At 44.0% G+C, this 26,856-nt stretch overlaps 1 protein-coding gene across 3 annotated transcripts in view; it reads right to left on the reverse strand.

Moving 5' to 3' along the window:
* The window catches only part of PTPRE (protein tyrosine phosphatase receptor type E), an 895,414-nt gene that overhangs the window by 213,376 nt on the left and 655,182 nt on the right, over positions 1-26,856 (reverse strand). The gene's annotated exons all lie outside the window — the stretch shown is intronic.

Here is a 26,856-nt window from a genome sequence, read left to right on the forward strand (position 1 = left end):
GCCACATGTGCACACATGCACGATTCAGGGATGCAACAGGGTGTCAATATGACACCCTGCCACCCTTGAATATGCTCCCCCTATTACCGATTCGGTATTTACCGAATCGGTAATAGTGAATGGCTTCCCATTCATTCCTATGGGCCTCCAGGCCCATAGGAATGAATGGGAAGGTATGCCTCATTACCGATTCGGTAAATACCGAATCGGTAATAACAAATATTACCGAATCGGTAAAATGTACTGATTTTTTACCTACATTCTATTTACCGATTCTTAAATACCGAATCGGTAAAATTCGGTATTTAGGAATCTGTAAATAGAAATTACCTACATATGGCCCTAAGTCCATGGCAGCGACCACAGCACCAGACTCCCTTCGATCAGTGAGGCATATTTCCATATGCTAGGCCGGCGACACGTTGTGCCACTAACTCTCTTTAACACAAGCCGATCCCACATGTGTAACTGTGTCCTGAGTTCTGAATGGCAGTCACCCCAAGTCCGTGGCAGCGACCACAGTACCAGACTCCCTCTGATCAATGAGGCATATTTCCATATGCAAGGCCAACAGCACGTGGTGCCACTAACCCTGTTCAACACAAGCCGATCCCACATGTGTAACTGTGTCCTGAGTCCTGAACGTCAGTGACCCGAACTTTGTGACACCGACCACAGCACCACACTCTTTTCGATTAGTGAGGGGTATTTGCATATGGAAGGCCGGCGACACGTGGTGCCACTGAAACTGCACTACGCAGGCTGGTGGGGCCACCAACGTATGCAAGTGGCTGTGGGCCCTTGCTCACCGCTACCTCTGGCCTACACTACGGTCAGCAGGCCTCACAATTCAGAGAGAGTCCTGATTCCACATGACGCAGTCCAGTAGCCAAGACACATTGCTCCCAGTGCGGCCCGTCCACACCAAGCATCATCACAGGCTCATACAGTCTCAATGCTTCCGGTGCCACTAACCCTCTTTAACACAAGCCGATCCCACATGTGTGACTGTGTCCTGAGTCCTGAATGGCAGTGACCCCAAGTAGGTGGCACCGACCACAGCACCACACTCCCTTCGATCATTATGGCATATTTCGATATGCAAGGCCGGTGACACGTAGCCTCTCTAACCCTCTTTAACACAAGCCGATCCCACATGTGTAACTGTGTCCTGAGTCCTGAATGGCAGTGACCCCAACTTCCTGGCAACGACCACAGCCCCAGACTCCCTTCAGTCTTATTTGTTGTTCTTTTCTTTAAATAATGTTTTTTATATGTAAATCTATACATGACTAAGATTCTTCTTTGTCCAACCGCACAGGGACACTTCCAGGCCCAAGAAGGTTGTTGGGGGTATTATGGTAATGTGGGTAGAGGGGGCGTTATCTGCTGATGTGGGGAGAGGCAGCTTCAAAGGGGTATCTATCACAGAAAGAACTCTGATATGTTTGCACAAAAGCCTCGGACAAATGCCAGCTGACGGACTGAATCACAAAATGTTTTTTCAATGCTTATGTAGTGTGAGTTCTGAACAGTTCGCACCCAGGCTCGCAGAGGGACAGCTGCGGCCCGTCCGCTCAACTCACAGACGCAGTACTACAAGCCGTGCGCGTCATTGTAGCTATCCCTGCCCTGTTCCGTCGTACGCCACGCCACTCCGATTACGTTCCAACATTGGCCCACATAGCTACCTGATGCAGGCGTACTCGCTGTTGGTGTGCAGATCAGTGGTCTAGTTCTCAACATCTCACGGGCACTCCCTGAGGGCAGGTTTGCACACACATCACACCCATTCGGCACATGCGTCACAGGCCATGTGACCACGCAAGTATAATAGATCGACAACGTCACATCCTTTATTGCCGGTGCTGACTAGATGGTGGACGCTCCACGTGTCTCAACCTTAAAGAGTCTTTGAAAAGTTGCGCAGAAGGTTAGTCGCACCCTGATCTTTATAGCCGTCAGGGGCCTACCACCCCCTTGGCGTGGACTTCAGATGCACAGGGTTAGTGCCACCCGAAGCTCATATGGCGATCAGGGGCCTACCACCACGTGGCACGGACTTGAGTTCCACAGGCTTAGCGGCCCTAAAAGCTGATGTGGTCTCTGCCATTGATGACTCAGGACTCAGCGACATGTGTGAGATCTGCCGGGTCGTGGAGAAGATGATGTGGTCTCCGCCATTCATGACTCAGGACTCAGCGACATCTGTGAGATCCGCGGAGAAGCTGATGTGGTCTCCGTCATTCATGACTCAGTACTCAGTGACAAGTGTGAGATCTGCTGGGCTGTGGAGAAGATGATGTGGTCTCCGCCATTCATGACTCAGGACTCAGTGACATCTGTGAGATCCGCGGAGAAGCTGATGTGGTCTCTGCCATTCATGACTCAGGACTCTGCGACATATCTGGGATGTGAGGAGTTTTGACGGGCATGTGGAGTGCCCACTGCTGCACACTCCGGTGGCACAAGGTAATTATTTGCTCATGGATGCGCAGGGGCGGCAGTGTCTGTCTGTCCCTCTCTCTCTCTCTCTCTCTCTCTCTCTCTTCCTTTTTTTCCTTCTACCTTTCTAACTCTCTCTCTTCCTTCTCCCTTTCTCACTCCCTTTCTTTCCTTCATTGTCTGTTTCTCTCTGGCTTTTTTTTCCTTCTCTGTTTCTCTGTGTCTCTCTCCTTTGATATGCCCATTACACACGTCCTTATTTTGTGCTTTATTTTCCAGGCTCTGTCGTCGACATCCATGGTCCCCACAGAAGTGTTCTGCCTTGTTGTTTATTAGTTTATTGTTCATATATATGTTAATAGAAAAATAAAGTTTGAAAATAGTTTATCATTTACATATTTATGTTTATAAAAAAATAAAGTTTGAAAAAAAACAATTAATAACGTTTTTGGTTGTTCTCTTAACTGCTGTGTGAGTCTTTCTTCTTCTTATTACTGTTATTTGATGGAGTCCACCATGGTGTTAAATTTTGGTGCACTTATCGCGGGAATACTGGTGATGTCTGCAGTTTGCACCAACATCTGAATAGTGTATTAGATTTATCTCAACTTTACTTCCATTAAAGTGCTGATAATGAAATGCAGACTAGCCATTCCCGTGCAAAAAGACACGAGGTGCACCTTTCCGCTTTATTCTAAATACTAAAATCCTGTATTGAATTGCTCTGAGGTAGTGGCTGTACTTACAGTGTACACACAAAATCAATTAAGAAATCTCATTGTATTTATATTGATTGGGAATAGTGCGTCAGGTGCTGGATAGATACATTGCTCAGTTCGTATATTGTTCTGCACATGAAAAAAATCACATCACAACTTTCACACCAACTGCAATGCGAAACAAATTCCAGCGATAAGCAACGTTAGCACCAAGGATTTTACACCTGCTTTCTGCTGGTGTTAAGCAGGACGACTACCTGCACCATGAAAGGGAACACAGCCAAGAGCCGCACCAGAACACCCACAGGTGCCATAGAGTCAATGACCATTACACAGGGATACCCATGAGGGCCACAATACTCATCGCAACAACTCCAGGACCGCCAACGCCCCCCAAACCCACATCTGAGCAAGTGTGTCCCTGTGGTCATTGTCTTAGTATGATGGGCACGAGCCCTGCAACATCACAGTGTGCTGTCACCTCAGTGTTGGCAGTGAGCCTGGCCATGTAGCTATGCACGCATCCTCCTGCATGCACAACCGGCGTGTGCTGGTCCGTGGTACACAGGACAGCGCAGGGGTGTGCCTATCCAGCAAGGGGAACAGGGTGTCTCGGACATGTCCGTGTACAGGAAGTGCAGTAAGTGTGTCTCTGTGTTCTGGTGTGGCCTGCCACAAGGGCCGCAGCAGTCGATGTTGTAAAGTGGCATGCACCACCTCCAAACGGCACTGTGATGGTGTAGTTGGAATGTAGCAGGACATGTGGGAATAGGTATTACAATGGTGTCCCGTACAAGTGCACGAGATACAACAGTACACCGTACAAAAGTGTGGGGGCTCATGGGAGGGAGGAGCACCTGTTTGGCAACGTAACAGACAGTGAATTCGCCCATGTGCCACGTGCTGGGCATCGCATCCATGATGACCACGGTCGCAGACATCCCACAACACCACGAACCGCCTTTGTACACATCCTGTATGAATGCAGCGTGGTTTTCACTTCTATGCTCGTTCAGTGGTGTGATGTTGGTGGGTTGTGTGACTTGTGCTCCTTGTTGGTGTGTTTCATTTTGGCCATTGTTTGTCTATACTTGTGCTGTGCTTAATTGTGCATGTGTGCCATTCTGCCCATTTCCCCCGTCCCCCCACTCCTTGCTTCTTCCTCTTCCTGGTGCTGTTGTGTCTATAATTTTGTTGCTCCACACATAAATACATGTAAAGAACAAATTAGAATAGCTCCTTGATTCTTTTAGGTTTCAAAACTTCTCTCTATTGGTTTCTTTTTAATTTTCCATATAAACTGTTTTTTTAATATTCAACAACACATAGAAGTCAGAAGCGCAAGGCACACTTTCTAGAACATTCAACAACACGTGCAGGTTAAAAGTTCATCCATTTTTTTAAACTTAACGATATTTTTTTGCAACATTTTCTTGAACATTTATGGGCATGTGCAGGTTAAAAGTTTGCGATTGTTTTAAGTTCGAACAGTGCCTTCAAAATGCAAGTAGCAGGTGTCGTTGAGTTGAGCAAATGTTATCCTATGATATGTACTCCACGTTGAAACTGCTTTTTCTTAACCAATCACAAAGATGCTTTTCCACAAAACTAATGTGCACCCTACTTTTAAAAAAAGAATGCTTTTCATCTCCCAATCACATATCGTTTTGTATGGCAAAAAAAGTAGTTTCCCATCTTTAAACATATCTCTTATTCTACCAAGGAACTGCATGAGCTACAGACATCTTTTCATACCTTCCAGCCATACCTTCAAAATGCTAGTATGGATCATAGGACATAGCTATATTTTCTGGTGCAAGAGGTATGCCGAACACAGACGTATTGACTTAGACCTAGGTTTACAAAATGTGGACATTAAATGGTTTGCACAGAGAAGATTGAAGTGGCACCAATTGCTACCTTTGGTTAAAACCTCTTTGCATCTTCCACACCCTGATCTCATGATTGTGCATTGTGGTGGAAATGACCTAGGCACATTGACTGGGGTAGGTTTGGAAATGCTTATGAAGGACACCTTTGGACACCTCAGCTCAGCACCATGTGACTCTGGGCAATAGCTCACTTAATAGCGCACATAATTTCCACGCCAACCTCGAGGGCCTTCAGACCCATAGGGGTGAGTAGTTTGCACTTTACAAATACCGTATTGATTTGATACGCACAAATTTACCTTTGCACTCCCTGTATAATACCCTCTAAGCACCATACACAAGTTACAATGTTCGAAACAAAAGTTCCTCCGAGTAGGTATAAATACATGCTGACACTACTTGACAGATGTGGCACAGCGGCCAGAGCACTTGACTTCACATCATATGACACACAGTTTGGACCACGCTTTCATCCCCGACTCCGGCAGCACCTCAGCTTAGCACCATGAGACTCCTCACATATTTTACGTACCCCAGGACTTTCAAACCAGTAGCAGTCAGTAGTTCATCCTAGTAGGTATAAACACATGCTGACACTTCTTCCACAGGTGTGCTGCAGCGGCCAGGGCACATGACTTCACATCATAAGACACACAGTTTAGGCTCACGCTTTCATCCCGACTCCCGCAGCAGCTCACCTTAGTAGCATCAGACTCTACGCAATACCTCACTTATTTTCCGTACCCATCACTTTCAGACCGGTAGGTATGAGTAGTTTGCTTCGCACCCCCTCTATAGCACACCCTAAACACCCCACAGAGGTTACAGTGCTCCTACCCTCCTCTTTCCTACTTTTTTCGCCCTTTTTTCCCCTTACTCGCTTCGACAGAATCACAAAATGGCGGCCAACACTTCGTAGTTGCAACCGCACGCAGCGCTCCCAACCAATAAGCAGCAAGCTCGTGCTCGTAACGCCTCAGCCAATCAGGTGGAAGAATTCCCAAATATCGATATCTGTAAATTTCGATATTTCTCAAAAACTACTGAACGGATTTACACCAAATAAAACAAAAGTGTGCTTTCTAGACCAAGACCCTTCTCCCTGCCAAATTTGGGGTAATTCCGTTCACCTGTTCGACCTGTAGCCTTGTCTAAAGTTTCCCATGGAAATTAACATTGAGAAAACACGTTTTGGGATCCCATTTTTTCTCGCCCCCCCTTGACGAATCACCCCCAAACTTTCTACATAGGAGCTGATATGAACAAAGAATTAGTTTTGAAAATTTCATGAAGATTCATCAAACGGTGCCAAAGTTATAAGCATAACAAAAAATGCTCTTCCTATGGAAACTTGGTCCTAACTATAACTACCTACTGGCGACCGCCAGTAGGTAAGATATATATTATATTATATTAGATCCTTATAGGTAAGCAGACACCCACATAGCCTCCCCTCTCTACATGTGTGCTCGGGTTTACAGATAGACACAAAGCTGACAATGTTTAAATTCTCTTGCAACCAAGTCTGTTGCAAAAAATTATATGATACTAATTTATAAGGCAATCAAGTTTACTTGCCTATACACATTGTTGAAAGCCATACATATTTCAAAACAATTCAGGTTGAGAGAAACCTCTAAATCCTGTTTGGATGGGTACAATTTGACCAACATTCAACATCAGCTTGGTCATACAATAAGGATTATTAATTATTTTTATTTTTTTTAAACTGTAAATCTCTCATTTGTGAATCAGCCATTAGTCAAAACAGTTTGTAAGCTCTCTCGGTTTGCGCATGATTGAAATCCAGAATATCCCAGAGGCTCGACTCTGGGATCAACAGTATTTAAATCCTGTTGTTGGTATAAACATACTAGAACATACTTGATCTCCCAACAAACCTCTATGTTTGGAACACGACAGAAGTCTCCCGGCTTTTTAATGGGTGAACTTAAGATGCCAAACTTATTGTTAAACCCAAGGCTTTACAGATTGTATTTGTTCAGTATAATGATGTAATTTCCACTTTATTGTAGGAAAAGGACCCTTTTTGAATGGTCACCTCCACTTTCTGCTAGAGGCATATCTGGGGCACTTCATTTGCCCCAGATACGCCCTCAGATTGGATCAAGCCCCACGGAGCGGTCACTTACGGACCTGCCCGCACCAATGCCGAAACGAGCCCGGTTCTTGTCCAACAAGATTGCACCTATTTTACCCGGTACTTGGAACCACTACAGTACCTCCTTGACCCCCGTCGAATCGACATACCTATTAACTCCATGCTGATTCCTCTACATTGATTGGGGTTAATCAAGCGCTGACTTGACACTGCGCTTCTTCTCCCCTACTCTAACCCTTTACCCCGTCTTGCCTGGACTTTTTGATCTACTCTATGCTATGTTCAGCACTCTTAAGAAATTTGTGACCATTGTCCTGATGATGGCCTGAAATCAATCAGGCTGAAACGCCGTCGACCCCCCAGCAAAGAACTTTGGCATTGCTGTGATCAATGTATTAATTGTTTAAGAACCTAGACTGTATAAAATAATTTCTTGTCTTTTTGACCACATCGTTACCTTAATAATTTTGCCGTTCACGCTGTTCTTCACCCTTGGGTCACTGAGCCGTTCACTATCACTAGCACGCCCAGTGCTCACTTGAGTGTTTTGGTCACTTGTACCTTGACTTGTACTGTAGTGCTGTAATAACTATTTACAAATACAATTCTTCTCCAAATTCCCCTGTTGTCTCCCTTTCTTCTTCCCCCTCCCTATGTGATTTATATCACTAATTTTGAAATTGCTGTTTTAATGATTTCCAGTTGAGACATTGTTGTTTGTTACTAGTAGAATGCAGCAACCATTGCGCCACCACTAGAGTGAAAGTCCAAAATATGACTGCAGGCATACCACTGTAGCCTGTCTGCACAGTTTTAGAACTGCACCGTCCACCTGCCAAAATAAGCCCTTTAGACAGGCCTAAATTCTTAATTTAAATATAATAGGTCACCCCATGTAGGTGTCAAATGAGAAAAAGGAAGAGTGCTTGATATGTAAAGGTAGGACATGTAAATGTTTAATGTTAAACATGAGCTTACAGTGACAAGGTCTTAAAAGCTATTGTCACTGTACCATAGGAAAGCACGAAGATACACAATTAAATGTATCCCAATAATGATATAAATATCTGCTCTCTTCTGATCAAATGTTCTTTTTAGAAAACTTTATCAGAAGAAGGAACAGTTCTCTTTTTCCTTGTTTAAACTGCAGGTGTATTTATGCTCTTGACCTGTCTTTCATCATGTTGCTGACACTGGCATCAGGTACTGTGGGGTCAGAAGTCAACTGTCATATTACAGTGTTGCAGGGATTCTGCTTATGCACAGAACTATGCGCAGGAAACCAGGACCTCAGAGAATTGTGGTGTACCAGAAACTCCCCTCAGAACCAAGAACCCCTATCCGACTAGCTTAGTGTCCTATTCGTTATCCGTGATTTAGCTCGGCGGTCCCAATGTATAGACAACCCAGAACAAGCGACTCAGGAGTGGTGGGAATCCGAAATACCCGTTGGTAGCTATATATCAGTCCACAACAGAATAACAAAGACACGGTAAAGTTTAAAGAGTTTATTTTATAAACCTCGCGTCCTAAGATGCAGTACTTTGGCTAACACAAGCAGACAAATGGTTAGGATCAGCACCATCAGCATTGTTACAATACCATAGAAAATAAAAGGAGCAATCATAGTAATAATGACAGTGGAAAGCAACCAACCTCCTTTCTCTAGCAACTAATAAGGTATTATTAGACTAATAGAAGCTCTTAGGCTTGCATGGGGGACCCCATACCTTATAGATCAGCTTAGTGGAATCACATCACAGGATCAGGTAGGCTCTCTCCTGCAACAGCTCTTCGTTTCGAATGTGTCAGAAAACATACTGCTCTGTAATATTAAAGGGCTCGTCTTTCAGGTATTGGCAGCTGTATGTATGTTATGGCTAAAAAGTGGTACGATCAACCTGAACACAACAACCTGCCCCGTCTAGTGACCCAGACTCGTTCCTTACACGATGTACAGACGAAGGTCACTGCTCGCTGTTAAGGATGTTAAACAACAGACGGTTCTCATGTGAAACAAAGTCGAGTCAGCAGTTCTCGAATGAATAACATGTAACAACAGTGTCGTGTGCAAAAGCAGCAGAAGCAGCAAGCTGGCTTTCTAACAGCTATCGAGGTTATGCTAACTTAGCGTTGTACATAGGGCGTGGTTAACCCACACTACATCCCCCTTTGATCGGACTACGAACCACTAGGGGCGCACTTATCAAGAACGCAGAGTTCAAGTTAGAAAGAACGGAACCAAGGGCATGAACTATAAGTCCATATAAGGTAAGTGTAAGTTCGAAAAGAAAAAAAGATGTCGTCAGGTGGAAAAAAAACATGAAAAAATGGGAAAAAACGACACCGATCGATACATCAAGGGTCGATCAAGAGAAAAAATCAATCCATAAAAGTATAGGCAAAATAAGTTGCAACGGCCTCCAAGAGGAAATCATTGGAGCGTTCCGCAAAAGTTTCTGCCATCCAGTTTAACAGGGGAAAGGAACACACGTGTTCACTCACAATTGGAGCATCCAGCACCACACGGGGACAACAGGAAGGTTCCTCAATATAACTTCGTCCCAGAAAGTCAATCGCAGCCTCTTCGATGGCCCAATAACCAAGGACTCCATGTGCCGCACCCAAGGCCATAAACCCAACACCATAACATTCAGACTCATGAGCCGTTAAGGGGCCCATCAGTTGACCAAAATCCGGTACAGGTGACACTGAGGTTGAAAGGCACAAATCCAGAGCCCACTGGAAAGGACAATCCAGGCAGTGAAAGACGGGTTGTACACAAGTAAAGAACGGAAACCGGACGGACAATCCATACGCGACACTTAACGTCGCCAGGGGCAACGTGCCATAGTATTCAAGCATCCGGTTGCGCAGATGAAACAGCTGGGGCATGTTGTCTCTGTACGCAAGTTGCGCAGCCACTGCGTAGGACGCAAACCAGCAAAACTATTCCAGCAATAAGGGCAAGAAGCAAAGGAAGAACTCCGAAGACGCTGGACAAAATAGAATGAAAAAATGCGGGAATCACACCAAAAATAGTCTGAAAGGAGGTCACGAGGCCGGAGCCCATTAGTTTAAAAAAATTGACTATGCCGGTCGTAGACGAGGCATTAAAGATAGTCTGTATCAACGTTCCAAAATGGAAGGGGAGGTCAGTATTCAAAAGCGCCTGCACCTCCGTGCGGGTGTTTGCCACGTGAAGAAGAAAGGTTTCACGGGATGAAGTTAAAGCGACCTCCCTTTGAGACAAAAGAGCCCTTATTTCTGCTCATCTGGTTGAACTCTGCGCTCAAGGTTGGAATCGAAGGCCAGATAGAAACATCGAGCCGGCCATGCGGGGGTGGGAAAAGGACATTATTACAGCAAACTACACGCTGGGAAACAGTGACTATGTACGGAATGCCCTTTAGCATCCCACAGCAATTCTCATTATTCAAAAGCAAATAACTACCGTTAGCAAGCAGTGTAAATGAAGGGGTTATAACTGGTACAGGTACACCTTTCAAAACGCAAGCTAAATTAGGAGCGTGTACATTGCAAGCACCATGTAATTGTATATGTCTACACACTACCGAATGACCAGGAGCAGAAGTGCATTCCTCACCTTTCAGATAAACCTCTGTGCCCTCCCGCATGCATCTATATGTAAATGGGAGCGACCAAACTTTGTGCAGGAACGCACTACCAAGTTGTTCATACCTGCCAAGAGCATAATGTTTCATACATGAACTAAATTTAAAAAGCGAAAAAGGTAAAGTGATTACGCCGTGAATAAGCCATGTGGCCGAATTTAACTCGGTAATAGAGAAAGGCAAAGGTTCTAATTTCTCAATGTGCAGTAATGAATAAGTGGCATCCTTCATAGACATAAACTGTTGCTTTGCAGTCAAATTAAAAGGGAGGAACAAAGATGAAACATTCATGTAATCCCATGGAACTTTCCCTGCCTTTAACGTTTGCAAAGTCCATGCAAATTGCATAACAGAACGCAACTGATTCTGGCCATGGTACAACACAGACAAATCATCCTGCACAATATCTACGACAGATGAAACTATATTATCTAAAGTGTAAATTCTAGAAGACAAGGTATTTATACTATTATCAATCACAGCCAACACTTTTTCCATATTGGCCTGGTCAATAGCACGTAATCTGGAGGCAGCCTCAATTTGCGACAAATTCCAAACTTCGTTGTAAATAGCAAATACCCATCTTTTGGACCTGCCTACCGCAGGACCTTTAATAAAATCATTCAAATCAATCTTGTCGTCTAAACGTGACAAATGAAGCTTAACAGACGCTAATGTGGAATGTTGCAGCCATGACTGGCATAACTTACCCACAGACTAGGTAGTTACAGTGTGTGACGATTCGAAACAAGGATCTACTCTGACTTGAGTGTACCCAGGTGTCAGTGCTAAAAATCGACGTTGACAAGAATCTGAACCAGTTTGCCAAACTAACCAACCCTCAGGATTAAATGACGAAACATTAAAGGAGGTGTTGGAAATAAGGGACTGCAACTTAATAAGGGAAAGATCTGTGTAATTACCCCAGCCGGGATAAGCACCCAGATCTGGGATTGCGGGGGAATTCATCCTTTTAGACGTAGACAAGCCAAAGCAAGTCGTCTGAAAAATAGATGAATTTAAAAACAACATATGGTTAGGGATAAGACAGGCACGATGCAAAGCTTCTGTCCCCTGAACCTGCCACTGTCTAGTACCCCAAACCGATTTAAGATCGACAGTAGCTTTCCATAGCTCATAGCCTCCGACTGCCAATTCGTCCATAAAGGATTTGGAATATAATAATTTGGTATGTGTCAACCGTACCTTCGAAGCGGTTTCAGGCGCCGTCTTAAAATAAAAGGAGGCCGGTTTAGACACACTGAAATCCGAAAAGTATGTGAACTTGTTCACTAACGTTGTAGAACTGCCCTGATGAGGGGTCGGACAATGTTCCCATTGTGTGTAATTTACAAAATTTCGAAATGTATTTGCTCTGTGTAGGAAATGTGTGCCATAATGTTGATAACAAAATTGTTCACCATAATTAGCAGAATTTAAATATAAATCCTCAGCATCAAATGCAGCATAATATTTTAGATCAGAAAATAGTGCTTCTATTGCGTGTTCATCCCAATCATCAGATCTAATATTCTGTTTAACGACATCACCCATAGAAACACGAAATACATTAGGCACATTAATTACTTCTGTAGGTCCATGAATTTGAAATTTAACAGCATCCCAAGTGATCCCATCACGCACAGGCCAGGCAGTAATGTTCACAAAAGTCTGGTCCCTTTTCATAATGTGTGATGAGGAATGGGGGGCCAAAGTTCCAGCAATGGATTCAATCGTAGATCGCTCATTCAGGTAGTGTCCATTTATAATTTTAAAAAACACTACCACAAAGCCAATTGTCATGAACAAAAACACAGATTAGCACCAGCCAGATGTAAGTCCATGGTGCCACTAAAAAATGTCTCTTGAACCAGGCAAAAAAAATAGCAATTTTGGATGGGGCAGTGGAAGTCATTGATTCAGTGTCAAAGGAAGAACGGGACTGGTCAATCGCTGTTGAATGTAAAAGAGGCAATGGGACACTTGCAGGATAAGCATACTCAGGATCATCAGGCAAACCACCATCAACGGGCGGTATAAGAGGGGAAGCAACAGCTTGCATCTCAACGGCAATTTCAGGCATGATGGTCGAGGGCGGCAGCACAACAGAATTTCGCAGAATGGAAGGGCAAGAAACTGAAGGTGTCATACTATGAAGTATCGGCCACTCGCTGTAGCTTGACATTGTCAATCGAGATGTACCTGTTTTCCTTGCGACCAGGAAGTGGTGGTAAAATGACTGTACGGGTACCCTGGACTCCAAGCACCGGGACTGGTGCACGATAAGAGGGGCCAAACTCCTTCTTGTTCTCCACCTTCTCACGGACCAGATCACCAACTCGAGGTAGCCAGCCGACTACCAGAATCTGGAGCTCAGCTTCGCATGTAGAGGGTACGTGTTCCTTCGCCAGAATGTCTCTTGCTTCTTGTAGATTCTGTAATACAGCACAGTGATCATCTAGGTCAAAAGGTGCGGCAGCCGCCGCCATGTCTAGACCTTCAAGGTCCGGAACAAACATTCGTACTCCAAAGAGCATCATGTATGGGGTCCGCCCACCCAGAGACCTTCTAGGGAGATTATTAAGTGCACGTTGCACGTCATACAAGTGGGTCAGCCAGCTTCGGCCTGTACCTAATACCCTTGCTGTCAAAGATTGCTTTAGGTCACGGTTCATTCGCTCCACAACACTATTGCCCCCAGGCTGGTATGGAGACGAAAATTTGACTTGGACCCCCAAACTTCTCATGGCTTCTTTGTAAGCCTTAGAAGCAAACGCAGGGCCTTGATCAGAATGAAGGGTACCACATGCAAAACTCCCAATAAAGACACGCAAATCCTTGATGACCGTCTGGGCATCAGTACTCCTTTGCGGCCACACCCACAGAAAACGTGTGCACGAATCCACTGCAACCAAGATGTACTTGTACGCAGTATCAGAGGAAAAAGGACCGCAGTGATCTAAATAAACACACGCAAGTGGTTGATTAGATATATAAACAGCTGCGTTTGTGGTGGACGCGCGACAGTAGAAGGTTTCATCTGCTGGCAAATGTCACATGAAAGGACATAAGCTCGCGCTTGTTTGTACAAACTGTACCACCAGTAACGTTGCTGTAAAAGAGATACAGTCGCCAAAACGCCGGCGTGCGCTGACGCAACACCTTTGTGGGCAGCTGTAATCAGAGATGGTCTGCAGTCCGCGTTGGGAATCAATCTGTCACCAACGTCATTAATCCTCACTAACGGGACGTTATCAGGACTTAAACGATAATGGTAGCGGGAAGAGAATCCTTTCAGAAAGCCCGTCCCTGTCTCGGACGCAGCAATAGCTGCCAAGATGTCATCATCAATCCTAGTTTTGGATCTTGTAACTGCTGCTACTAAATATGTCGCCACTGCGGTTTTTGCTGCCTCGTCAGCCAAACTGTTACCAACAGCATGGGCACCAACACTCTGGTGACCAAGAGTGTGAATTACAGTCACGAGGGGCAGGCCTTCTTTAAGTTCTGCCACTCGAACCCAAAGCGTTTTGTGCTTAACTGTGCTACCTTTCGAATCATGAAAGTCATTCTGACTCCAAAAGTGTAAATTCTCGTTGTATGATTGGACACAATAAAACGAGTCACTCACTATAAGAGTGGTGACCCGAGCATCAGTAAACTCCAGTGAACTGCTGTCAGTACTTTCTCGACAGCGGAAAAGCGCAGCTCAGCCGAAGTGTACAGATGAGATTTGTATGCAATGGGGACTGTGTCGCCCTCATTGAACGTCAAGTAGGTGAAACCCACTGCACCCGGTACGATTCTAATGACCAGGTTAGTGTGGTTATCACAAGTTTGTAAAAACTTCGAAGCTAGAAGATCAGACTGCAATGATTGCAATGCAGCCGAATGCTCAGGCAGCCAGCAAGATTTGGTAAAAGTAGGTTGTACCAAGGCATAAAGCGAGTTGATACGCTGGGCATAATCAGGAATGTAGGTACGACCGAAATTCAGAAAACCCAGCAAAGATTGTAATTTCTTCAGTGTCGAAGGAGTACTGAGGCACGCGCATTTTTCAAGGAATTGCGGAGCCAAGCCTCGACCCTCATTATTGAGTTCGTACCCTAAAAACAACACTGTGTACTCGCCAATGTGGGACTTGGCAAAGTTGAACTTGTAGCCATAGTCTGCAAACATAGTTATTATGTTATCCACACGAGCAAGGTGTGGAAGCAACTCGTTGTCCGTTAGGTAGATGTCATCTACATACGAATATGCTTCCGGGTCAATCATCTCCAAGAGTGAGACCACACGAGCAGCAAAGACCCCGGGGCTGTTTTTATAGCCCATTGGGAGCCTCTTGAACCGTTTATGTTTGCCACCCGAGGTAAACGCCGTCCACTCATAGCTATGAGGAGACAGGTTATGGCTATAAAAGCCATTGGAGATGTCAAGAGTAGTTTTAAAACGTTTTCTCACAAGACTATCGACGAGAGCCGAACTGTGTGTATTCTGTACCGCACATGTCCGGCAGTGTGAATTTAAGTGCCGGTAATCCAAAACTAGGCGGTACGATCCGTCAGGCTTCGTCACAGTAAATAAAGGATTATTCATGGGTGACACACATGTTTCAATTACTCCCTGATATTCCAATTGCTCAAGGATGGACGCGACGTGAGAACGGGCTTCGCGACGCATGGGGTATTGGGGTTGTGGCTGGGGTTCTGACCGCAACGGAACCTTATGATTGGGAGAAAATTTGTCCCAGCCAACCTGAGTGTGGTACAACGCAGGCGCGAGCACCTGCGCCCACTCCCCGGCTAACCTGTTAGAATGTTCCAATGGCACAGTGTGCCCAAAGGAAGGGAGGATTACCACCTCCCCTCTGGGAGCCTCCAACACGAAAGCCGGGGGCCAATCAGCCTCCGCCAAAAGTATATCATAGGTGGAGGTTAGATGATCCCAAAATACCACCTTAATTTTACACTGTATGTCACCTTCAATTAAAAGGGTAATTTTAAACATTCTTTCAGGGGGAGCTACGCGAGTATCAGCAGTTTCAACACTTACAAATGTATCAGTTGCTGTCGCCGCCAGAAACGGACGCAGCGCTTGTCGCACTATTGTAACTTCCGCCGCGCTGTCTAGCAGCGTTAGTGCCCATGTCTGGTTCAGAAGCTGTGTCCGTACCATCTGAGGCCTATCTCGCAGTTAGAGCAGCAACTTTCTTCTTTTGAAACGGGGGTTTCTGTCGTGCAGACTCGTCCTGTTTGCCTTTACCGTCAGTCTGACGGGGCTGCTCACGACCTTGAGCACCCTTTCCCTTTCCACGATCTCCGCCACCGGATTGATAAGCCGATGTTTCCTGTGAAGAACGAGGAGAACGTTGTTCAGGAACCTGAAATCTATCAGGTGACTTTATATTAGAACGATCGCGCAAATCATAAGTGCGTTCATTCTGTGTCTGCACCGGTGATGCAGAACGAGACCTCCGTTTCTCTTGCTGCTTCCCCTGTTTCTTAGCTCGCCAACTTTGTTTCTGAAAGTTGGGCTTTTCGTCTTTTGTAGACAAACTCACTTTAGGCTGCTGTACTACAGTCGGAGTGACTACGGTGGGTTTCACACCCAAGGCGTTACGACCCACCTTTCTGTAGGCTTTCGCTATAACTTTAGCGAACTCCTTTGGCCTGTCGCCAGGATCCACAAGTGCCATCATATTGCACACCTGGAATTGCATGGCATCTCCTTTGAGGTTGCCCATGACCATGGAACTAACCACATCGAAGCTATCGACAAGCCTCAATCCCAACTCAATCGCTGCCTCGGCACCATGATTGTCTTGGACCTTCTTGATGACCGAGGGCAGTACAGACATAGACGGTGTGCCGTAGCACTTCGCATAGGTCGCAGCAAAGACCTTGCCCCAATTGTCACAGTCGACAATATCCGGGACCAGGTCCTTAGGTAATGTTATAGTGAGGATCCTGTGTTTATCCACAGGAGAAGTATTGGGAAACACGGCTTCAAATTGATAAACTTTTTCAGCAAGCCAGTAAGGGAATTCATCCCTCTGCTGGGGGCGCTTGCCGACAACCGAATTAACCGTAACTGGACTTATGACTGTCGCATGATGGTCAGTCGTGTGTCCCGCAACCGCAGGTGCCCCCACCTGCACATTGCGAGACACGTACTGCACTAATGCCCTATGGACCGTAATCAGGGCAGTGTGTAGCACTCGCAACTCCGCCACCGTCATGTAGCGGGGATGGGGTGCATAACCGGCTAGCACCGGCCATGTGGCCCCTGCAATTGACAACGGGCCCATTCTCGCCGGCGCTACCACATGGGGAAGGGCGCCATTAAACCAAATAGTATGCTGCCAGGCACTAAGGGGAATTTCAAGTGTCCGGTAAGGGGCATAGGCAGCAGGCATCGCGGTGTGAGTATATTCGTGGAACAAATTGTCGTTTGCATCCACTTTCTCAAACGTCACCCAAGAGTAGAACAACTGATACGGGAACGCCGCATCAGCGCCTACTACTAAAATAACAGCCAAGCCATCATCCGGGACCCCATAGACTCTCAAATGTGCGGTCAGGGGAACCCTACTATGCGCGGCAACATTGACCGCCATCGGGACACTTGAAAGAAAAGCTATACTGTAGCACCGGGGTTCAGAAAAAGAACCTTTTTAATTATCAAGCTTGAAAGAACCTTTAGTCGAAACCTAGGTAGGTTAAGCCGTCACTCACGTTATCCGGAAACTAGAGTGAGGGCGTTGTGGACTAATAAAAGCACTACTAAGGCGTTTCAGATCAAAAGACCAAACGTTAGGTGCGCCATGTTGCAGGGATTCTGCTTATGCACAGAACTATGCGCAGGAAACCAGGACCTCAGAGAATTGTGGTGTACCAGAAACTGCCCTCAGAACCAAGAACCCCTATCCGACTAGCTTAGTGTCCCATTCGTTATCCGTGATTTAGCTTGGCGGTCCCAATGTATAGACAACCCAGAACAAGCGACTTAGATACTCTCAGGAGTGGTGGGAATCCGAAATACCCGTTGGTAGCTATATATCAGTCCACAACAGAATAACAAAGACACAATAAAGTTTAAAGAGTTTATTTTATAAACCTCGCGTCCTAAGATGCAGTACTTTGGCTAACACAAGCAGACAAATGGTTAGGATCAGCACCATCAGCATTGTTACAATACCATAGAAAATAAAAGGAGCAATCATAGTAATAATGACAGTGGAAAGCAACCAACCTCCTTTCTCTAGCAACTAATAAGGTATTATTAGACTAATAGAAGCTCTTAGGCTTGCATGGGGGACCCCATACCTTATAGATCAGCTTAGTGGAATCACATCACAGGATCAGGTAGGCTCTCTCCTGCAACAGCTCTTCGTTTCGAATGTGTCAGAAAACATACTGCTCTGTAATATTAAAGGGCTCGTCTTTCAGGTATTGGCAGCTGTATGTATGTTATGGCTAAAAAGTGGTACGATCAACCTGAACACAAAAACCTGCCCCGTCTAGTGACCCAGACTCGTTCCTTACACGATGTACAGACGAAGGTCACTGCTCGCTGTTAAGGATGTTAAACAACAGACGGTTCTCATGTGAAGCAAAGTCGAGTCAGCAGTTCTCGAATGAATAACATGTAACAACAGTGTCGCGTGCAAAAGCAGCAGAAGCAGCAAGCTGGCTTTCTAACAGCCATCGAGGTTATGCTAACTTAGCGTTGTACATAGGGCGTGGTTAACCCACACTACAACAGTAGATTAGCTACGTAATTTCTTTATAGGCTACTAGAGACATCACAAGTCTCCTATAATCAGGAAATTAGTGATTCGCATTTACACAGGGATTACAGTCGCCCACGTATTATAGAAAGATAAAATAGGGTTTAAATTCATTACGGAAAACTAGGGCTATCTAATATTCCTCTAAAGGTACCTGTGTTATATAGCTTTTCTGGCAAAAAAAGGGTGCTATGGGAGTTGTTTAAAATGAGAGACATCCGTTACAGCGCGGTCTTTACACCGCAATACGTTAACAACGTGGCAATTACAATGCAAGTCGTTACAACGACTTGCGCTGGCTGGTGTTATACACTAAGGAATAGTATGATTTATTATTCCAACTCCAGCCTACGTAACAGTAGGGAAGGTTGTAACGACTTGTGTTGCAATGACTGCGTTGTAAACGTATTGCGGTGTAAAGACCGCGAAGTAACGTCATACATTTGTTTAAAATATATCACTATGAATACAATCTCAGAGACTGGAAGCCAACACTCTAAACGAAAACAGCACTTTGTATGCAAAATGAAATTATTTATATGGCTCTCAAAAAATGAATCAACATGCCGCTGCAAAACTCGTAACAAAGGAATGCAAGGTGAACATGGTATGCTATCAAGATCACGATCAACACACGATTACGAAGGTGTTTGATACACTCTACAACATAACTGAAAACACCACTTAAATAACAGGGGATAAAACGAGAGAAATCCTGCCTCAAACAATCAATCAATCAGGATTTGCAAAGCGCAGTTTATCACCCATGAGGTATCTAGGTGCTGGGGGGTGGGAGTAGCTGCTGGTGGGCGATGTCAGTTGCATAGCCAGGTTTTTAGGCTCTTTCTGAAATCCTGCAGGGTGGGGGATGTCTGGAGTTGGAGGCTGTTCCAGGTCTTGGCGGCCAGGTAGTTGAAGGAGCTGCGGCCACTTCTGGTTCGGATGTAAAGAAGAGTGTGGGCGAGGGCGGCGGAGCTTAGATGTCTAATGGGTTGGTGTAGATTCAGTCTGTGGCTTAGGTAGGCTAGTCCTTTGTTGTGTAGGGCGTTGTAGGCATGGGTCAGCATTTTGAACTGACATTTCTTGTGACGGGGAGCCAGTGGACTGTTCTGAGGTGTGGGTTGATGCGGGCTCGCCCTGGGAGGTGGAGTATGAGCCTTGCTGCTGCATTCTGGATGGTCTGTAGTCTGTTTATTAGCTGAGTGGTGACTCCTATGTAGAGAGTGATGCCATAGTCCAGGCAGCTGGTGATGATAACCTGGGTGATGGTGTGTCTCGTGCTGATGGGGATCCACTTGAAGATTTTTCAGAGCATGCGGAGCATGAGGAACCAGGCTGAAGATACTGTGTTAATCTGGTTTTTCATGGTGAGCCTGTTGTCAAGTATGTTGCCAAGGTTCCTGGCATAGTCCGAGGTTGTGGAAGCGACATCCAGCTCTGTTGACCCCAGGTATAGTTCCAGGGATTGACGTTGTCCATGAAGATGAGTACCTCAGTTTTGTCAGTGTTGAGCATGAGGCAGTTGTTTTGCTTCCAGCTGGCGACACTGGTATACACCCGTGGAAGTTAGCTTTGCTGGTGGTGGTGTAAGCAGGATAGGGAGAGTATGAGCCGGATATCATCATGATGCAATGTTCATACCGTGGGCTCTAACCAGGGTGGCCATAGGGGCAATGTATGTATTGAACATGGTGGGACTCAGTGAGGAACCTTGGGGGACGCCGCAAATGATGTTCTTAGGGCTCGAGGTGTATGGTGGGAGGCGAATGCTCTGAGCTCTTCCAGTGAGGAAAGATGCGATCCAGTTAAGGGCATCCCCTTGTATTCTCATCTATTTAGGAGGGTGTGGTGGGACACTGTTTCGAATGCTGCTGAGAGGTTGAGGAGGATCAGGGTTGCGGTGTCCCCTTGGTCTAGAAGAGACCTGATATCATTGGTGGCCGTGATTAGGGTGGTTTCTGTGCTGTGGTTTGATCAGAAACCAGATTGGGAAGGGTCCAGGAGGTTGTTGTTCTCTAGGTGGTTGATGAGTTGGCTTTTCCCAGAACTTTTCCCAGGAAAAGAAGCAGTGAGATGGGACGGTAATTCTTGAGTACTTCCGGATCTGTGGAGTTTTTTTTGAGGAGTTATTTTATTTCTGCATGTTTCTATACCATTGGGAAGGAAGCTGCGGTGATGGAGGTGTTCAGAATTGAGGTGAGTCCTTTCCTGTTGGTATTTTTCCCCAGTTTGCACATGTGGTGCGGACAGGGGTCCTGAGTGGATGTATCACATGAGATGGATCTCATGTTGGTGGCCGTGGTCTGCGTGGTGAGAGGGTCCCACGCTGTGATCCTTGGAGTTGAGGTGGAGTCGGTTGATGGTTGATGGATGCAATATGTCTGGCCAATAAATGTCCATTCTTACAGAAGTATGAATATGTCAAAAGCTTCTTTTCAGCAATTACCGTAGACTTTTTGGTCCTTTTAACAGTTCTTCTTGGGTCATCACGAGGATGAGCAGTGACAGCGGGCCCCCACTTTATGTCACAAGGAAGTTTATTTTGCACAAATATGAAGAGGCCAAAATCGGAATTCAGAAATGTTGTGTCTTACATTGGAATAGAGCCTTCAGAATCCAGTCATTAAATATGTCAATAGCTGAGAAAGAAAATATGTTTCAATATTTTGGCTTCTTCACCTTTGGTTGTTCATGTATATGTCTTCCAGAGCAGCTGAGAGTTCATTGAAGTTTGACGTTTTTTCTTTGACAGGGTTACAATTAGAAGTGCCTAACAAATTTACCTTGCATTGCAAGACAGAGGCCTAATAATGCAAAAGATGCAGTGTTTTGGAATCCTGTTGCTTATGATGCAGCACGATTTATGCAAATCATAATACAGGACATATTTGAGAACTAAAGGATAAAAAGCTGAAAGTATGCTTTACACACATTAGACAGATGAAAATGAGACATTAGAAACGAGTTGCACCAATGCATTTCTAATGCATATGTTGGTTATTAACGTATCCTGATGGAATTTTGATGTTGAATGAAGTGGACTAGTGTTTCAAATGCTTCTTGTTGAGCATGCACCAGTTAGAAAAGTTGGTGCAAAAACATGTAGAAGTGAAGTATAAGCTTGTCATTTTACTTGGTGATACTAGAGTTTCTATAGGTCATGAAAATATAAAAATGATTTTTTTTAAATGAGTTAAAAAAAATATGCACTTATATAAATGTTGAGAAAAATTGTGGTAGTAGGGTATTTCTAACGTTAGCTATTTTCATGTAATAATTAATGGTGAACCTTCTACATAATCTTTTTGTGAATTGATTTAATTTCCCTATATGTGACATTGGTTTAGAGCTCATTTCATTTAAACGTGTGATGCTAACTTAAAGGCCTTTTCACAATGTTTTTTTCTAATACTGACCTTTCCTCTGACTTAAGGCAATGGTTCATTTTCTACTAGTGAAATGTTGCTTTGTTTGTCCTGTAAATGTGTACACCGAGACACGCTTGAATGTTTCTTCAATGTTCACAGTGAAATATTCCTGTGGGAATAGGATTGCAGCTATTACTTTAGAATGCAACTTTTTATTTTTTCTCCACCAGTGTTAGGTCTATGTAGACTTTCAAATCTTTTGTTTCTCATGACTAGCATGGGAAAACTTCTTACTGTTGCAAGTGTCCTAGGTGGCACCGTGCGAATATGGACATGTGATAATCTTTTGATGGTTGTGTGATACCACCTCCCTGGGACAATCTTAAAAACGTTATTAAATAAGAAACCTCAAAGAAAGGGCAATACCATTGATTTTTGCTTTTTGATGGACGCCAGTCTGATTTTTCCTACTCGAGTCCCGGATCCTATGCTGAATGATTTTTTAACTATTTGTTGCTTTTGGACTGCTTTGCTGATGATACAGTCGGTAGTTGATGGACTGAAACCATCTTTGCCGAACCATTTTCATTTTTTAATTCCTCTATTTCTTTGTTAATGCTAATGGACTTGCCCTTAATGGACTTTAATAGTGAACCCTTTTTCCATCTTCGTAGGACCTGACCTGTTGGACAATTAACTATCCTTCTGCCTTAATGGAGGTGGGACTCTGAAACTCTGTAATTGAATCGGAGTATAATGATCCAAGAAAGCCTGCTTAAATGTTTGGCATTTTTATACAAACTGTGATATTCTTAACTTAACTTCTAAAGGAATTACGTGTGACAATGAATTTTGAATCTTTAATACAATAACCAAATTAATCAAATATCTGTATGAATCTATTATTGAGTCCTGTTGATTCTTCCATTCAAACTTAGCTTTTTCCTTATGACTTAATGTGCTGCGTGGAGAATTTTTGAGCTCTGACTAACATTAGGTGTCACTTCTTTTGTTTTGCATTGCAGTTGCAGAACTTTTGGTTTGCATTATCCTAACTTGACTTAACGTCTTTAGGTGGTTGGGTCTTCCTGTTGCTATTCTTTATTTCTACAGCATGGTCTTGAGAGTGGTGTACCTAAATTTGAGCTTTAATTTGTGAGTTGGCTGTCAATTAATGATCCTCATTGGACAGCTAACGTGGAGTTTGGCCACCCTAATTTCCAGCCCTCTACCGGCGGAGATAGACTCCTCAGATGATCATTGCATCTGTGGTAAATAGAAATGCTTCAGATTGACTTATAGTAAAGGGCCCAGTAATGTTAGAGTAGTAAGGAGAGTAAGCGTAAAATAAATATTTTTACCATGCTTCACGCTTCAACACTTATAAGCCGAAAGCTGCCATCCCTAATATAGTTCTGTACAGTTAGCTAAAGGCACCAATCATTGCTTTAATTTCAACCTTTTGCTTACTACTTAATTGGTATAAACATTCACAGTCCTACAGATAAGCAGCAACCAAGCCTACCGTCAAAATATGTACTAACTGCAAACATGAAAATTACTTACTGAAGGGGTGCCGTAAGCCGCAAGCAACCGCCAGCGACTGTCTAATTCATATTTAAATATGGGTTTGAATGAATATGTATTTAAACTGCTCAGGTTGCAGTCACCAACAAAATCAATTATTAATAGACTCCCTGACTTCATTCAAGAGGCATGCATAACTTTTATGTCACTCAAGCTGCGAAAGATAATTTACTAGAATGTTAACCACAGTGAGACTCTGTTTAGTGGAAGGAGATTTGTCTAATGACAATAAATCAAACACTTTCAGCACAAAAACATTGATACTTTTTGGATACATTGGTAGCCTTTATTTATATACAAGATAAAGGTAGATAAACAGAAAATGGTCTTAGTTACCACATTATGATATCGTAAAAGGTGCACCATATAACGGCATCCACATTAGTATGGGGAGCTCACAAAAACAAGCAGTGGCAAAGCCAATGAGTCTTGGTATAATGTGCTAACATATCAAGTATTAGAGTGAGACACACAAGAGGGAACTCGCTGTAGTGGCAAAGAGAGCTCCAACAGTAAAGTAATGAATCATGAGGTTTAATGCATTCAATCAAACAGCCAATAGCATTAGGTGAGAGATGAATACTCCACTGGTCTGAATCAAGATTTGAGTGACAAAGACTCAAAACAGAGGCCGAATAAATTTGTTGAAAAAAGGCATCTGTCGAAGAGGGCAGACCCAAAAGCCCTTTCTATGTACATAGTTAATAATATGTCCTTCGACAGCTTTGCAGTTAAAACTGAGATCCAAAAATACTGAGTGTGCTCTGCAGGTCGACAGAACTTGGTTTAATACATGCATGTAGATGTAGGATGGTGGATAAAAGAATATGAATGAGATGTACCTATTTGTCAATTTCACAATTGTCACAATTCTAAAAGTCACTCTACAAATCGCCTTTAATAAAATCACACACAGGCTATAACCCACCTAATATTAAAGATGCTATCATTAAAGATGAGTTTCAAAACTAATTTTCTTTTCAATCCTGCTGAAATTGTTGGACTGGAAGGTTTAGACCGGTAAGCTGCTCATGATGGGGCTGAGAAATGTGTCAAAGTTCATTCAGGCGGAGGGACTCACCAGCCATTCCCCTCTTTTCAAAGCCTATTTCAAAGCTTTCCTGTCAGGCATTGCCTGGCCAATTTTTGTGCTTGAATGACACTGTGCCCAAGTACTACAGCCATCCTCATCGAAATTTGCAACCATTTCTGGCCGTTGGGATGAGACGTGGGATAATCAGGGTTTTGGCAATTTTTGGCCCTGTACCTCATCTCCTTTGTGATCCTGGGGAGGCAACAACAGCAGCAACAGCAATAAATAGGACCTCCTAAATATAACAGATCAAACTCATTCTCATTGCTCGACCATCTCACCTCTTGACAGAATACCAGAAATGGGTCAACTCCACAGGTGGCTTTCTGAAAGTGTTGACTAAATCCATAAATGCATACATCTTAGCCATCAGTCTATGATCCCTTGGCTAAATGCGCAGTTGCGCATGATGAGGATAGAAATGACTAATTGGGACATCTAGTGGATGAAATCTAAAAGCCAACATATCCAGCATCATCTTGCTGCCCGCATTTGATGCCACCCCCGATATAGCTCTATATGTGGTAAACCACTATTCACTTTCAAGGCCTGCCTCAGTATCCATCCAGATCTCATCAAATCTTTCAAGATACCTACTGTAAATATTTTGATAACACTTATATCAAAACAAACGTGTAAAATCAAAGGGACTTTGGCACGTTAGGAATAGACTACTGCCTCAGACCTGTTAACACATGTAGGCTAAGTAACTACCTTAAAATGAACTCTTTCAAAACAGGGACACTAATATGCAGAGAATGGAAGAATTGATAACCTGCACCCATCTGTCCTCAGGACATAGTCCCACCACCAGCAAAATCAGCTTAATTCATAAATCTGGGAAAGATGAACGATCAAAACTTCAATCTATGCCAGGATCCTCCCTTTTAACTCCACAACTCCTCAGAAATGTGTGTCAAGTCACAGGAAATGCTTTCCACACCAAGTGGACTCTTCAATGCATTCTCTCTCATTAAGGTGCCACACAAGCTACAGATCACTATCACCCTCGCTGTATCTTGTTGTGACTAAGTAAACAAACTTAACTGCTACAACTACTCTGAAGATTGTGAAGAATACAAAATGTGGCAGAAAGACAACTCAGATATATTTGCATGTGGGAACACATTTCGCCAGCACTTCAAGTGTTTTATTGGCTACCCATAGCCAGATGCTTCATATTCAACATACTCTGCAATGCCCATAAGCTGTTCATGACAAGGCCATTACATCATCAAAGTAAATCTCCAAAGATGCTCATGGAATTGAACCCTGTGCTCAAGATTGGTATCACGTCTGTTCATCCCACTATACATGAATAAATGCTTCCGTCAAACATCCCTCCTTATACAAGCAGGAAACAATGCAACTTAAGCTCGGCACAATCAAAGAATATGCAAGAATTCAGGAAGGCAGTAATAACCTAGCTCCTTTTCAACAGATGAGAAATGCCACCCAAATTAAAGAAATAATCTTTCTGCATCCCAAGAGCTTCATGGATGACACTGAAATAAGGATCATAATCTCACCAGAACTGGAACCTAAGCTCACTCAATGATGGTAGACCTGACCAGGTGTGCAGCTATGTCTAGCTCTTTCACTCCACATTATGCAAAGATGCACATGACATGGTATGAGTAGCCTCCACCATTTACATACAACATCAAATAAACTTGTGCCAAGGGCAGCTGTACATATGCACACCATTCCAACCCAAACACATCAGTGCCCTATAAGCTTAACAACCCATCTCTCACCCACATTTTGCTCACTACAAGCATCGGCACAGGGGCATATAACATGATAAGAGCACAGCTGTAGTCATCATGCACAACACGGATAGCTTCTCTCACACAGGCTACACTTCAAACACCCTTCTAATGAAGCACAACCAAGAAATTATCATGCTACCCATCTGCTCCTCATCAGAGGTTTTAAGTGCTATATAAATTAAACTACAATACAACAGAGCTCACCAAAAGGTACAAAACAGAACATGGAAACAGAGGGAAAACACTTTACAGACTAGCAGTTCAGAAATTAAGACTGTGGACATGATTTAGTCTTTGGGGGATGGGATACACCATCCCAAACATAACAGATATCCCGTCCGCCGTATTAAAGTGCATTATATCCAATGGTATGTGTACTATAGTGGACGGGATAGCCGCCATGTTTGTGGTTGAGTATCCCATCCACCAAAGTC

The sequence above is a fragment of the Triturus cristatus genome, chromosome 1_2 (genome assembly GCF_964204655.1).
Source record: "Triturus cristatus chromosome 1_2, aTriCri1.1, whole genome shotgun sequence".
Classification (NCBI taxonomy): domain Eukaryota; kingdom Metazoa; phylum Chordata; class Amphibia; order Caudata; family Salamandridae; genus Triturus; species Triturus cristatus.